This window comes from Terrapene carolina, unplaced genomic scaffold (genome assembly GCF_002925995.2).
Source record: "Terrapene carolina triunguis isolate 2854851 unplaced genomic scaffold, T_m_triunguis-2.0 Scaffold96, whole genome shotgun sequence".
Taxonomy (NCBI): Eukaryota; Metazoa; Chordata; order Testudines; family Emydidae; genus Terrapene; species Terrapene triunguis.
The window spans coordinates 57,813,951-57,831,017 of record NW_020664447.1 but is presented as its reverse complement, the minus strand read 5'-3'; positions in this window follow the sequence as shown (position 1 = coordinate 57,831,017).

Below are 17,067 nucleotides of genomic sequence, written 5' to 3'. Positions count from 1 at the left end.
AGCCTGGGAGGGAGGGCGAGTAGCGGCGCGCGAGCGGCAGCAGCAGCGGAGGTGAGCTAGGGCGGCCGGGGCACATTTTTAGGGGCGGCATTCTGGCGCCGGCCATGCTGCCCCTAAAAATGTGCCGCCCCAAGCACCAGCTTGTTTTGCTGGTGCCTAGAGCCGGCCCTGTCTGAAAAGAAAAACACATTCTTTACTCCAATCTGGGTAATGATCTTTCACTGCTCTCACTACTACCTCCTTCTCTGGAAGACTCTAGGTACACTGTAAAATCTGAAAATCTATCAAGACCCACAAGATCCTAATACCAACTTTGCCCCTTAAGGTCAGCTGCAACCGATTCTGACTCTGTCTTCTCTGAGACTTCTGGGGTGGGCTTGCATTTATATCACAACATATGCCAGTCCCTTGGGCTAGAGAGTTCATTCCTCAATCAAGGTGAACCAATGGAATTATTTTTTCCAGTAAGAGAACACTGAACATCAAGATTTTGCAGCTATAGGGCAATATGCCTGGCCTTTCTTTCTGAAACCTCTCTTGGCCACCAACATATTGTCATCAGGTCAGACAACTCAGCAGTCTCAGCATACTTGACCTGTCAGAGGAGTGGATGGAAAGGACCAAGAGCGAGTCACTTCTTAAAGAATCCTCCCCTTTGTTCAGGTGGTCCAGCAAAATCTGGAATCCATAACAACTTTTCATGTAGTAGGCTATTTAAGTAGATTAGCTCAGAGGAGCCCAGATATACTCAAGGAGATTGTCTGGCCACAAAAGGAGGTATTCTAATGGATAAGTACCAATACACAAAGAGCATCGAGTGTCCACTTTGCATCTAACTCCTACCCAGATACTGTAAGGTATGCTGAAAATCCTAAAGCATAGGTCCAAGATATCTTCTTGGTTCACTGGACCAAGGAGATATTATTTACATTCCTTCTGCTTCCCCTGACCTGGGAAGTCCTCATAAAACCACAGAGATACTAATAACCCCAGAATGTGCAAGAAGTTATTGGTCTGTGGGCCTCTTTTTTTGTACAGAGCACCCAGCTCTTAGAAAAAAAGAGACTTCCTGTATAAGGGTCCCATTCTTCATTCCAGACCTTATTCAGATTAAAAACTTGTTTTATGAAGAGCCTTTAGAAAATACTGAGGAGTTCAGATTGTGTCCTCTCCACCATGCTTTATTTCCACAGGAAGGGAATTTCCTTTGTCTGCTGGTGTTTGGGTGACCATCTCTGTGTGGAGTAGGTTCCAGAAGCTTCAGCATGTAAGACTTCTTTCCTTACTATTCTTAGATTTATTGCAGATGTGGTTTATAATGGCCAGCTGTCTGTATGTGCCCACTTCAGCTCTTAGCTTACTTAGTGTTAACATACCATTAATGGCTTTCCAGTTTGGTCTCACCCTTTGGCAATTAGATTCTTCCACGTGATCTTCTATCTAGTCTATACCCTCCTACCTAAGTCTTAATTTAATTCTGAAAGTTGTATACTTGGATTTCCTTTGAACCTACTGATTGCCATCCAGATGTCCATCAGGTTCTGATGGTTTTCATTCAGTTCATGCGGGAGCTTGTGATCCTAGTTTTCAAAGCTGCTTATCTGATTTTCCACAAGCAGAAACTGGTTCTCCATGGCTAAGTTTTTTTCAGTTTTCTCCTTCAAGTAGTGTCTTCTTTATTTCTTAACTAGGAAATCATTCTCCCTCCTAACCTCCCAACATATATCTAAAGCCAGGAGCTTAGAAAGAAATCCTCTGGCATTCTCTAGCCTCGTTCTCTACTCTCTGACATTGTCTGGTTTCTGCCCCTGTCTTACTACAACAGCCTTAGGAGGTGAGAGGATGGCTGCTGAATAGGGATGCAGATAACAGCTTTGTAGGGACAGTAAAAAAAAAATCACTCCCTCTAAGATCCAAGCAGGGCCGGCTCCAGGGTTTTGGCCGCCCCAAGCAGCCAAAAAAAAAAAGCTGCGATCGCGATCTGCAGTGGCATTCGGCGGGAGGTCCTTCGCTTCAAGCAGGAGTGAGGGACCGTCCGCCGAATTGCCGCCGAATAGCTGGACTTGCCGCCCCTCCCCGAAGTGGCCGCCCCAATCACCTGCTTGCCAAGCTGGTGCCTGGAGCCGGCCCTGGATCCACGATACATCCTCCTCTTTGTGCAGTGGAGAGCTGGAGAGATTGGAGAGAATAGTGGAGATGGAGAAACAAAAAGGGAGAATTTGGGAGGGAAACTATTAAGTTGTTTGAATAGGGGATGGAGTAAGGGTTGGAGAGATAATGGGGGTAATACTCAACTTAAATCCCTGACAAAACTTTGGAATGGTTTATCTGTAAAAGTATTTTGGGAAAGGGGGTAAAAGCTATGTGCAGAATATATGGATACTGCATTTTTGCCTTTACAAAGGTAGGATTTTTAGAGCAAAACTCAGGTCATTGGTAGGACAGTATACCACATTTGTACTTACACCTTCCTTTAGAAAGTAACTATTTGGTTCATATTTACTGATAAATGTTGCCTGAAATTTTAAAATAGAAAATATAAATGTTCTGGGTAGTTTGTTTCTTAGCTAAGAGCCAAATTCAGTTTGTACTTGGAAGCAGAATCAATAAGTGTTAACTTTACGAAATATTAATAGAAAAATGGTGTGGGGATTAAAATAAAAGTATTGACATCCGAATTATTCAGTATGCTGCATAGATGTGAAACAGTGTATCTTTACATTGCTGAACATTCAATGGATGTTTCTTTTTGCTAACATTATATAATATTTAGTGTATCAAGTTCTAGTAAATTACTTTGTTAAATATTTTGAGTAGTGTTGTGTGGAACTCCCTAGTGTTGTTCCATTTTGGCATTACTCAAGGGTTTTTTTCCTTCAATAAATTAGCTATTTTGGGGCTTTTTTTGTATGGATCGACATCTGTGGCATTCATGGGACCGAGAAGAACCAACACGTGATCAATTAGAAAATCAAAATGAGTCTACAGAATTTGCTCAAAAAATGTCTTTCTATTAAGAGATTACTATTTGAGACAGGTTTCAGAGTAGCAGCCGTGTTAGTCTGTATCCGCAAAAAGAACAGGAGTATTTGTGGCACCTTAGAGACTAACAAATTTATTTGAGCATAAGCTTTCGTGGCTTATGCTCAAATAAATTAAGTAATTAAGCTTAATTACTTATCACTTCAAAAAAAATTTCTCTTACTTAATTGGCCTCTCAGAGTCGGTAAGACAACTCCCACCGTTTCATGCTCTCTGTATGTGAATATATATCTCCTCAATATATGTTCCATTCTATGCATCCGAAGAAGTGGGCTGTAGCCCACGAAAGCTTATGCTCAAATAAATTTGTTAGTCTCTAAGGTGCCACAAGTACTCCTGTTCTATTTGAGACAGTTTGATATGAAAGGAGCTACTGTAGACAAAACCACTTTCTGTTTTATTCTGTAGTATTTCCTACCTCTTTATTAATATAGTTACACAGGGTTCTGATTTTTCTCTCTCTTTCTTCTCCCACCCCAATTTGTCAGAGACTACTTGGCAACATTGTGATCAGTTTTATTTTTCTAGATCCTAACTTTTCAATTCAGAGGATTATTAAAACGAGAGTGTATTTGCATTAGTTACATTTTTGGTTATATAGTATTGAAATTTTTTTTCTAGTGCTCTGTGTCCATCTTGGGTTATGTGTGATTTAAGCCATAACAAACAAAAACTACAAAGGTCTTTGAAATTAAAAGGTACTGTTGTCTTCCAATGCACTGATGAAAATTATTCTAACTGCAAAGAACAGTTACGCTATCATGCTGACAACTGTAAACTGTTGCCAGGGCAGTTAAGTTTCTCTTAGTTCTGTGATAGTCTGCCTGTGGGGAAAACTCTGATTTTAATTAGCAGTTGGTGCTCTTGCAAAACTATGTTTGGCACATCCTGGCAAGATCAGGAATGACTATCTGCTGTCCTTGCAACTATTTATAAAATTATTATAGAGAAAACTACTAGTGTTGCTGATTCTTGACAAAGGAGTCACTACTATCTCTTACTTTAGCGTTAATGCACAAATGTATATCCAAATATTGTGCAAAGTTTGTACACTGTATAATTTTAAAATACTAGAACTGACACTTAGGACCAACACCAGATTTATTTCCATGATGTATGGAAGTTGTTATAGAGTACCACAAAGCACTGACTACATTTTAAAAGGAGAAAATGGGCCACATTTTCAAAAGGGCATTCACTCAGCTTAGATACACATGCCACCAACTTATTCATATCCATTGAGATGTTTGGGAGCCCTAACTGGATGCATGCAGTTTGGTCCTGTGATGTTTAAAAAGGAGCCAGATGTCCAGTTTTCCAGTGGTCAGTTCTGGAAATTTGAAGTCTGAAAATGGGACACTTATATGTCCCATTTATGCTCAGCGGCTCTCCTTACCCATCCCAACAGGTGGTGCTGATGTGGGCTCTGGGAAGCGTTCTTCCCAACCCCAACCCTAGTCCCCGGGAGAGCACCAGCAGGAGCTCTTCTGGACAGAGAACAGCAGCAGCACCACCACTGGGGGCTGGCAGGTGTGGTGCCCAGGCAGTGGCAGCCCCAACCCAGGAAGTCAGGGGAGGGTATGAATGTAGAGAACAGGCTCCTCACTGGGTAAGGAGTGACAGGTATCTGTTTTTGGTTTTTTTTGTTTTGTTTTTCTTTCATTTTGATAATATGGGCATCTTAGCTATAATACAGTTGTCGCTTTACTGACTTATCCAGAGCCCATTAAGGTCAATGGAAAGACTTCTATTGACTTCAGTGGACTTTAGATCAGGCAACAAGATTCTGGTCACAAACACATGATGTATTATATCCTGGATTGTAAAATCTTCAGGCCAGAGACTGACCTCGTCTTGTTTAATTTGTCTTCAAAGTGCCACACACACCTGTGGCCATAATAAATTACAATATCAGTTAAAGTATATGTTGTGAAGTCAGCTACTATCTGTGTGGATACATGTGAAAGAAATGATTTTAAAAGATGAACTGTGAAATGCACTGGATATATGAGACCAGATTCTGGTGCTAAAAAGTACGATTTTATTATTATTATTATTATTTTATTTTAAAATAAATCTGACAGCACAAGTTTTTATGCTATCTGAAAATACTTCTTACATTAGCATTTTGCTTGTTAGAAGTTCTGTTTTCTTCTTTTACAAAAGAATAATATTTCAATAGATGCTCTAACTAATTTAAAAGTAGTTGCTGGCTGAAGGGGAAAATGTTATATTTGGCCAGTGATGACCCACAAAATTATTTGTGAAAAATATGACACTATTCTAAGTAATGTTATTTTAAATAATATCCCACAAAAATGTAGGGTGCCCAGATGTCCCCATTTTATAAGGACAGACCCAATATTCAGGGCTTTTTCTTATATAGGCACATATTACCCCCTACTCCCATCCCTATTTATCACACTTGCAATTTGGTCACCCTACAAAAATGTATATTGTATGTAATAGTTTGAGGGGAAAAATACATGTAGGTAGTTATCCACTTCTTTCTATACTGCAGAACTTAAAACATACGTTAAAAACATCATCGGGGTTTGCGTGCGTGTGTGTGTTAGACACTTTTGGAAAACTCTATGTCATGCATTTCAGACCGGACATGGTAAATCTATTCATCATGAGCTGAAGACCACCACTGTGTTTGCAGAGCAAAAAGCCAGCCTTTCTTTTCTGGATAATAAATGATCACAGGGCTGGAAATGAGTCAGACTTTTCAGACTAGCCAAAGACAAACTATCTTTGATTCCAGTCTTCTTGACTCACCTGTACATATTCCATGTTATTACTCAGGTGCTAAGCAGAAGTGCTTTTTGTCTTCAAGGCTGAAAGGCCCTTTAGTTTAAATTAGGGACGTTCACTGGTCTTCCCTGAGAAAGTAAAATAAATTCGCTAGTGGTTACTAGTTGTAAAAAGCTGTTAAAATACACAAGTTCTGCCTCATTTCCAGTGCAATGCTGTGACTTAAGAACACTTGTTTATTGTTACACAGTATGCTGCCAGACTGTCCAGGTAGATGAAATCGGATTCCCTTTCTTATTGCTTTAAGCATTTCATTATCACTTACAGGTTGTTTCAAAGGACAAGGAAAAATATAAGACTTCTTGGAGTAAAGTAGTGACTAACTTTCAGTAACTTGCAGCTGAGCACTTTTTTTTTTTTTTTTTTAAAGAATAAATTGACTGTGTTTGACCTTTGACTCAAGAGAATCTTAAAGGTTTCTCTTACTGAGGAAATAGGTTCCTTAATGACTGTGTCATCAGAGGTGAGATGAGTAAAAGAAGCTGTTATATAATGAAACATGAAGAGACATACATGAAATATTAAAGGCTTGACTGGGCAAGTCAGCTTGCGCCAACAATATGCTAAGAACATCTATCATAACAGAGCCGGTGCCCGAACAACGATTCTCTGGCTGCATATTAGGTATGTAGTCAGATTGCTGAAGTGTAGCCCTCTTCCACTGACCTGTTGCACTGATATAAAGTGTAAATGTATCTCTAGATAAGCTGTCTGTTGGTTAGAGCTAGACCCTGGCCTGCTACTAATTGATTCCCACCATTGTTTTCCCAGAACACCTTTGGTGATTTCTAATTAATCCAGTATTGATGATACTCCTTTAAATTTCATCCCTGCTAGGAGAATGTGAACAAAATATATTTACAATACATTAAATTCTTCTGAGATTGATTTAGGCTTCAGTATAGTGACATTACCTTTATAGTTAAAATTGTCATTTCCACTATAAACCCCGAGATTGCAACTGCTTATTTGTGTTTAAATACATTTTAAACAATTGTTAAAATGTTTTGCATCTTAAGATGTTTGTCACTAATTAAATGGCTGATTTGTATATATGCAGCTAATTTTGTATCTTACTTGCAGTTGTGCAGTGTTTGAAAATGTCATCTTCTAAAATGATGATAGTTCTGTTACACAGGCTAATGCAAGTGTTTTTTAGGAAGTAGAAGAAAGCCTTGCAGGCATCAGCAGTTTATTAGATCCTGATTCTGTTTTAAAAGCTTTTAACACCAGTCTTTTATCACATTTGTGTCAGGGACAGAACTTATAAAAAAGCAAGCACATTTGAATAAATTACACTTAGTTCGTTATTAAAATTATTATAGGCTAAGTCCAGACTTAACACAGTTGCAAAAAGTAATTTTGCATTTACAACTTTCCTGGTCTCTGTGTTAGAAGTTTATATAATTATCAGCTTGTTAACAAGTTGTTAGTTAATTTTATTTATTTATTTATTGTACTAGAGATGGAAAATCTTAAAGATTCTGCAATTTCTGAATACCCCCACTTACAGAAGTTCTGATTTTTATTCTGAGCCTTATCAAACACTGCAGCACTCATTCCCTACCGTCCCTAGATATCTGTCTACTCATATAGTATCTGAGTGCCTCATAATCATTAATTAACTTCATCCCTATTATTTAGGCAACGAACTGCAATAAGGGATAGATTAAGTGACATGCCCAAGATCACACAGGAAGTTTCTGGTTGATCTGGGAACTGAACTTAGGTTTCTTGAGTCCCAGTATGGTGCTCTATGCACTGTTTATGTCCATAAATCAATCCTCTGGTTACCTTTTGTCCTCATCCGGTGCTTTTGTCAGAATAAGTTTCTTTTTAAATAACTATAACGTTATATAAAATTTTAGGGTGGATTATCCACCAGTCTCTACCATATGATCCTGCTTGTCCTCTGCCATCACTTTGGAGGTAAGACAGAACACTTCAGGGTCAGCTCCACCTTAAAGATGAGTGAGTCCGTTTGAATAAAATAAGAGTCCTAAATCTTCATCCAAAACTCAGTCTAAACTGAAACTGGTTGGGTTTTTGGTGGTGATGGTTGTTTTTGGGGTGGAGGGCGCATTTGTTTTTGTTTCTTTCCTAAAGATTACTAAATGTCCCTTTTCTTTAACTTTCTTCTCCACGTGCCTCTGCACTTCTTGGTTTGGCTGGGACAGTAGGTGGAAATACCATGAGAAAATTGCTCCTGTAATCTCTTCAGCCTTATTGAAATCAGCACTGACAGGAAATCTCACAGGGAAGTCTTTTCTTATGAGATTTTCAGCCCAATTTCTCAACCCTAGGCTTTTTAATCAGGTATGAGAGGAAAGAAACTAGGGATCTAAAACCCTGATCCCTGAGCAAAGTCTGAGTAAAAAAAATTTTACTCACAGAAACTGTGCAGGGATTGAAAGTTAAGGAATCCACTCCTAGGTGCCTCCACAACCCAGTCACAACCATTCCAACTTACTGAGAGGAACAGTGGACACAGTCAGCTGGATATGTGCAGTGCAGAAACACATTGGGCACATTTGTCTGCTCTATACAGTGAACCTGGGAAATGGGTCTAATACCTCATCTTCCCCACTGATTTGGCCCTTCTGCACAGCAAACCTGCAGCTTTTATGCCATTTTGAGTCTTAGCATATGTGCTTCAGGGGGTGCAGGATTTGGGCCTGAGTGAACTACTGTTCACATATCTCAGAAAAAGTAACATCTCCAACTCCCAGTTCCTGACAATGTGCATCTGAAGCAACTAGCCAGATCCATAGCAATTAAAGTTACACAAAATCTCTTTTCTCTATTTTCTATTCATTTCAGAAAAGTCTGCTGAATAAGTCATATCTGCGGCAGGTAATGTAACTTTCATTTGTTCTACTAGCATTTACTTCATGGATCAGTCCAGGACTCATTAACCTTAGCAGTCCAACATACTCAATTTCACTAGCAGATCAAAATTTATTTTCCTTCCACCCATTTGTTTCCAGGCCCACTTACTCAACCCTTAAAAGGATATCCAGCTCTATTGAATTATCTTGCGTATGCTGCAAAATATTGTAAAAATAGAAAATAAGACATTGTTTGCATTTACGTTTTTTCTCCTTTTTTTGGGGTTGGAGGAACTATTAGTTGAGAGCAACTGTTAGCTCTCCTTATCTTTTTGTGGGCAAGAAGCAGAAACTGAAGAGGGAATTTTGTTCATCTTGAACTGTAAAGATCTAAAGTGTCCCAATTCTCTATATTGCCACCAATGACAGATTGTATTTAGTTGCAAAATAACACACAATACTTTTTAGATATATGAATTATCTACCCATGCAAACTACCTCTCTGTATTTTAATATAGTTTAAAATATATATTCTGTAGAATCCAGATGTGAGCTGGGTGAATGCTGCAAAAGAGAATGTGTGAGCACTTTTTCAAACTTTTCAACAAATTTGGTTTGGCTGATCATGCCTCATTGATGTTTGCTTTCCATGAATATTTTAGCAAACATGTTTACTTGTAGGAATATTCATTGAAAGAACAAATTGTAAGGACATACTGCTGACTACTTGGATAAAGTGGATTATGAATTTGTAACCACAAGCCCTTTTGCTAGCCACCTGATATAGGAGAAATACTCAACCAAGTAAATGCAAAGAAATATACCATGTGACTTATACTTCAAGCAAAACAGCACACATTTCCAATTGCAAATACAAATACATGCATGAACCAGTTGTGGTATCTATAGGCTGAAATATGAATGCATAAAACATTTATTAGCATTTGTTAAGTAATTCTGAACAATGAACAAATTAATAGGAATCGCTCTGTGTTCATGGACAATTAATTAATTAACAAGAAAAAGCTCTAAATTCAATGACTGATGTGTTTACTACTGGTAGTCTGTTCAGCTCTATTCCAAGTTGTGTATTTTGGATTTTCTATGGAAACAATTTCATTAAACTAACCATGTGTCCTACCATGTAGGAGATGCCCAGGGAATAAGAAATGCATGTCCACTACAAAAAAGAATTCTGATGGGACTAATATGATTGTTATGTCATAAATAAATTTGTGAACATTTCCCCATAAATTATGAAAAATGCTTTTAGTAAATTTATTTATATCTACGTTGAAAACTCACTTTTCTCTTCGGACATGAGTCTGTACCAAAACACTGTTCCGAAAATCCCTAAATTATAGGATATGTCTAAATTGGAATCTGAGTCCAAAATTTGTATTTCAGGTCTCATTTGAATTTCCATTCCAGCTCGGTTTTAAGGTTCTTTTTTTATGTTTAAAACAGAGATAGTGTGTATGAAGAGAAACCTATTTTTTTATTATTATTGTTGCAGTTGGTGTTTTTCAGTTTTTGTCACTAGAAAGCTGTAGACTTCAAGTTTGAGGCTTCCAAAAAGTGTGTTATTGTCATTTATTCCAAACATGATCCTAATTGATTGAATAAATACTCAGACAAAAGCATTAAAAAAAAGTTTGTTTGCTTCACTTAAGGCAAACTGGCTGAAATGTTTTAATGGCAAGTAATACAACACCAAGGAGGCGTCTCTGAGAATGTTCTTGTGCACATGCCATTGTTTCTTATGACAATAATGGCTTGTGGTAACATGGTCCAATGTGAGTTCCCACAGAATTATATAACTGTTACAAAATGAATGTGTGTTTTCACTGTGTGATGCAGCAAGAACTTTATAAGAAATGATCATCTGGGGAAAGCAGCTCCAAAGCCCTTCCACTGCTTCTGTTACAGACCATTGTGTGCAATTATTAGACAATGACACATTTTATTAAACTTTCTGTGAAAAGACTTTGCCTTCTTTTTTTTTAATTAGTTCCACTAAGCATGGAATCAACAGCCATGCCCCCACCCCTGGACTGCTCCTAATATCACCTGCCTCCCTCCCACCACACTGAGCTATGTGGAGTGGAGTCCCCTTGCATACCTGTTCTGCAGCTTTTCACTATGGTTCTGTTGCACTGGAAGGTTTTTATGGCACCAGCATCCTTAGGTGAATTTCATGCTTGGTCCCAAACCTGATGTCCTAATGTAAGCAAAATTTGCAACGTTTCGATAGGATGGGAGTTTGTCCATCTACGACTACAGCAGCAGGTCCATGACATGTAACCAACTTCTTTGGCTGAAAATTCAAAATTTAGAAACTGACGGAAGCAATGGACTAATCCAGCCTTTTGTCTATGGAGATATGGATGCAGTTCTAAATTAGATAATAAGTGATTTGAGTTTGATTGCTTTAGTTTATGTTAGTGTAGATGCATAACCGGGTTTTGTAGGTCAGTGTAGAAGATGAAAAAAAGTAGGACTGCATCTCCTTACCTTATTCCTATCTCTAGTGTCATTCTCTCAATTCCATGATTACTTAGCTTCCTCCCTACAACCGCAGGCCCTTGAAAAATGGAAATATTACATTAATATTACTAAAGATTTCATAGTCAACAAAGGATCATTAAAATGTACATTAGAGGCCAAATTCTCTGCTGTTGTAACTCCAGAGCAGCCAGTCAAGCTTTGTTTGATCCTTGATGTTAAATTGTTTCCACTAGGAAATTAATATGTAAGTGTGTGTATGTGTTTTATTTTTCTTAAACACTGGAAGTAGCTGTGGTAATATTCTAGGTGGACTCTTCTACTACCTTTATCCACTAGGTGACAGTACAACTCTTTTACCTTTTTTTATTATTCTCTATAGGTGATTGAAGCAAAAGAAAAAAGTTTAATTTAAACAATTTATGAGAATATATTCTTGGCAGTTGAAAATTAATACGTACTCTGTGTGAATTGTTTATAATTTTGGTATTGTGAGGAAATATTTCTCATAAGTTAGTTTGCTTAATGCAAATAAAGGACTTATTTATTATTAAGCAAAGCTATTGTTTGTTTTTAACCAGAAGACCCCTTACATTGTATCTTAATTGTAGACTGATAAATAGCTATGGAAAACATAAATACTGAAAGTTACTAAAAATGAACCTGTTTTTAACAGCTGAAGGTAAAATATGCAAAATAAACCCTGAATCTTAGCAGTGATCTCTAAGAAGAAAGGTGACATTTTAAAGCTACATTTTCATTAAAATAATAATATGTACAGTATCATTAACCCTTTTAATAAACAGTTACACTATGAATTAGATGACTTGTTATTTAAACTGTTTTTAAAAAGAATGAAAATAAATTACTAATTTGCAGCATTTCCATTGTACTCTGCCACATGGCTAATATTTAATTTATGCAAAATAAAACTAAATGTTTCTTTTTGTATTTATTTGAAAATTTTATAAAATCGAGTTCCCCTTCGCTACCCATTTTCATCTCCATACTTCCCAAGGCATTTTTATTTGGACAAATCCTAGAGGTAGGGTAGAGGAAAAAAGGTATATAGAAATGTGCTGAGTGTGACATGTATATTCTAAGGGCTGATTCTTCAAACATGCATTTCATTGACACTAGTCACATGAGTAAAGTTTCATGGCTAAATGTTTACAGGATCAGTCTTGCAGCCATTACCATGTACAAGATAAAACATACACTAAAAAAAACCTAGATGCTTCTCATATTGTGTGATTATATGAACATATAAAATTATAATTTAATAGTTACAATATTTTTTAAAATATTCCTCTGAGCCATGTAAAGTAATAAAAAAATCCCAAGAACTAAACATTTGTGTTTGTAATCACAGTGAGATTTTAGAGTGAGTTTTAGAATGATATAGGTTTGCAGAGGCTATTTTAATTTATAATGCAATGCTGAAACCACTTGGAATATTGTTTGTAAATACTGACAAACCTCTGATTCCTATTAGAGGAAAGGACAAAACTATTCTCCTAGCATAACAGACATATTTTTATCATGGTATTATTACATTCTGGAAACAAATGTCTCTGTATAATAAACAAAGTAATAGAATTTAAAAAATGGCTATCTACTTTCCAAAAGTTATAAAATATAATAAGCAAAATGAACATTTTTACAGTAGTAATAAAAGATACAATTTAATGACAAGTGAAAATTAAATAAACTAAAGATCTGATATACACACTACACACTTTCTTACAGAACACCTTCAAAATGTACCTTATAAAAAATCTATTTTAAACATTTTAGCAAAAAACAATTATAATCACGAGCATACATAACTCAGAAAACATCATTCTTAAAAGAAAAAGAAAATTTTCATTGGTATGACTTATAGTAGCACTCGCTGGACTAAATTGTGCTATGATTTACACTCTGTGTAATCCCCTGTTAGGGTGCAAGGTAGGGCAGAATTTGGCCCATTATGTTTAATGATTGAGGACTACGAAAGCGTTACACACTTAAAATTTATGATAGAGCATTACAAAGGGTCACTTTGTACTTTGAGCTAGGATTTCTAGAGACATTAAATGCTGTTGCACATTTCAACACTTCTAGTAAAATGGTTGTGGATCATTTTTTAGGAAAACAATTTCTATATACATTTATTACATACTATATAATTCTGTTACTTGTGGTCCCATTACGGCATGTAATGTGAAAGAGCATTTCATTAAAAAAAAAAAAATCCTTCTTAATCTTCAGCAGACTCTTCTGTTTAGTCTCAGAATATAGGAAAGATCAAATACAATGTATTATAGAATATAATGCCTAAGTGCTTGCCTTATTTTTTTCAATTTATTTTAGGCATGTGTCAAAATACTGCATCCTTTGTCTGCACCACGTAATGTTGCGATAAAATTCTGCCTACCTTAGACACTCCTCTCTACTTTTTCATTTATTTGTAGAAGTGCTAAACAAAATACAAAGGCCTCAATATGGAATTTAACCCAAATCACAAAGTGATTACTTTGTTTTTGATTCATTAAAATGTAAGCTATTGTGTAACCATGATGTCTATAATTTCCCTATATTTTTAAAAGAAAAAATGATTGCACTGTTAACGGTATAAGGGCTGCTAGGAGAATGTGAACAAAATATATTTACAATACATTAAATTCTTCTGAGATTGATTTAGGCTTCAGTATAGTGACATTACCTTTATAGTTAAAATTGTCATTTCCACTATAAACCTCTATTTTGAGATGTTTATAATTCAACTCAGACATTTAAAAAATAAGCAAGCTAGGCTGTGAGGTCTTTATTTGGCAGCGAATTTTTTAGTACGCATTTGGAAAAAATAGCTCTGCTTTTTCAAGTTATAAGAAAACAAAAACAAAAGTTAGTGGTTTCAGACACATTTTTGGCCACCTTAACCTAAAGCCAGTTTAATTTTATTAAATGAAATTTTAGAAGCCATTAATTCTTAGCAAATACTGATGGTAACTAACTATTGAGTATAATAATTGAGAAAAACTATCACGTTACTTTGCCAGTAATTTTTTTGTAAAGCAAAATTCAGTGAGCTATATTGTGCCATCACTGAAGTCAGTAGGGAGTTCTCTAAAAGCTGCTTGTACAACATAGCCCCTTGTATGTATACTTTGGACCTGTTGCTTATCTTACTGGTTTTTCACCAATGTAACTCCATTCATTTTAGTGGAATTACTTCTGATTTATACCACTTTGAGAGAGAATCAGATCAACTGTGCTTATGCCTCACAGCAGAAATGACAAAATAGAGTATCCCTGTTCCAGATAGAGGCTCTTTAATCTATGTTCCACACAGGGCCAGTACTACCATTAAGGTAAACTAGGCGGTTGCCTAGGGCACCATGATTTGGGGGTGCCAAAAAGCGGTGCCCCCAATTTTTTTTTTTTTACAGCGTTCCTACGCCCCCTCCCCGAGCGCGCGGTCGCCGCTCCACTTCTCCCGCCTCCCAGGCTTGCAGCGCCAATCAGCTGTTTGGTGCCGTAAGCCTGGGAGGGGAGGAGAATTAGAGCGGGGGCGGCGGGCGCGGGGGGGTGGCGGAGCGGAGGTGAGCTGGGGTGGGGAGCTGCCGCGGGGGTGCCTCAGGGCGGGGGGTGGGAGCTGCCGCACAGCTCCCCACCCCAGCTCACCTCTGCTATGCCCCCTCCCCGAGCACGCCGTCGCTGCTCCACTTCTCCCGCTTCCCAGGCTTGCGGCACCAATTAGCTGTTTGGCACCGCAAGCCTGGGAGGGGAGGAGAATTAGAGCGGGGTGGCGGAGCAGAGGTGAGCTAGAGGGGGGAGCTGCCGCGGGGGGGGCGCCTCATGGCGGGAGGGGGCAGCTGCCGTGGAGGGGGGGACGCCTCAGGGTGCGGGGGGCAGGGAGCTGCCGCAGGGCTGGGGGGGAGGCACAAGATGCAAGTTTCACCTAGGGCGCGAAACTTCCTTGCACCGGCCCTGGTTCCACATTACAAACTATGTATCCTATGTCCATTGGAGTCAATGGAATTATTTCATCAACTTAAATGGGTGCTGAATAAGGCCCTAGATCCTCATCCTGTAAATACTTACACACATACTCAACTCATGTGAGAAGTCCCATTAGCTTCACAGACGTGAAGTTTGGCATGTACTTAAGTCATCATTGGATTGTGTTCTGATTCTGTGGAGTTATCTATTATTATTTTTATTTTCTGCACTTGTATTTCTAGATTAGGTTGCACTTTCATGCTGTTGAATCAACATCCATAGATTTCTATACAATTTTATTTTTAAATAGATCTAATTATTTCTTATAATTATTTCTTCATTGCTAAAAACATATCTGGATAAATATTAATATTTACAGAAGAAAATTCTGTTCTGGCAGAAAAAGTTGAAGGAAATAGGATGAGTATTATTTGTGTCACATGAACTATTAAGAGTAACACAATACTCGGGTTGGGTGGGACAGTAGCAGCTGTTATGCCAAACCTATTCATCTGAGGTACATATATGGCCCCCATTACTGTAGTTTCTGAGAATCTTAGAGTCTTTAAGGTATTTATCCTCCCAGCACCCCAGAGAGGTAGGCAATTACTATTATCCCCTTTTACTGAGGCACAGGGAGGCTAAGTGACGGGTTATGCAGTCATGCTAGGAAGTCTGTGGTAAAGCAGGGACTCCCCAGTCCTTGACTGGAGTCCTAGCCACTGGACCATCTTTCTTCTCCTCATCACTCTGCACCTCATTCCTGCCAAATGAAAAAAATGAGGGGAGGTGTGCCATGGCATCGCTTTTTGTGAAACAGGTAATCACATTTTAGTGGACAAGCCCAGTACAAAGCAGTGGAGTGAAACATATGAAAGAGGTACAGTAAGGTGGGGCAGAAAATATATTTTCTATTTTAATATATAAATTTGAACATAGCCATCTGAAAATATAATATAGCTATACTTGCCACAAAAATAAAAGGCAGAAAGCTCATATTCAAAAGAATTTAGTAGTGTAAAATTTACTTCAGTACTGTTACTACCAGTGGTGACTGGAGGAATGCTGGGAATGCTGGAAACAAAATCCAATGACGTGATAGCAACTGGGAAGTGTTTCACTTTTCATGGGGGGGGGAAAGATAGATTTTCCACATATTTTTACTTAAAAGATTAGATCTATGTGTAAATTGCAGATATAACACCGAGAATCAGGATGGCATAGTTTCTGTCACATTTGAGATGGTCGTCTTATGCCACACCTTCCAGGCCCCACTCCATAAAGGATCAGCAGCTGATGTGGCTTTACTCAGACCCATTTCAACCTGTTAAGAGCGAGTAATATTACTAGTGTGACAATACAAACCTGTCACCCTTGGCAATGTTAATGTGTCATTTAATATTTTCCTATACCTACCTATTTTAGTGTAACAATATTACTATAATATTTACCAGTGCCAGTTTTACCCATTTTTTATGTTTTAAAAAATTGAAATTATTATCTTGACTCTCAGCCCTGGGACTTTGGCCATCAATAGGGTTCCATGAGCAATTGAATGCCAGGTGCACCCTTACTCTGACCACATCACTAGGGCCAGCCAGAAGAGTTAAATTAATGGTACTCCTGCTATATATCTTTTTGGAGTCACTTCATTGGTCGTTAAACTTAGTACCATATGTTGATTATTTTATAATTGGGTCTACTGTGCATGAATCTGTTTGGCATTGTAATATGTGTGCCACCATTAGCTAGAAAGCAAAGGGAATAACTGTTGTTCAGACCCATCAATCCAGGGATGACTAGGTAAGGAATGTCCCCAAACAGCTCAACTGTGATATAAAAGCACACTTCATTTACAGGTGAAAAAAATGATTCAAGTGTCCAGGTG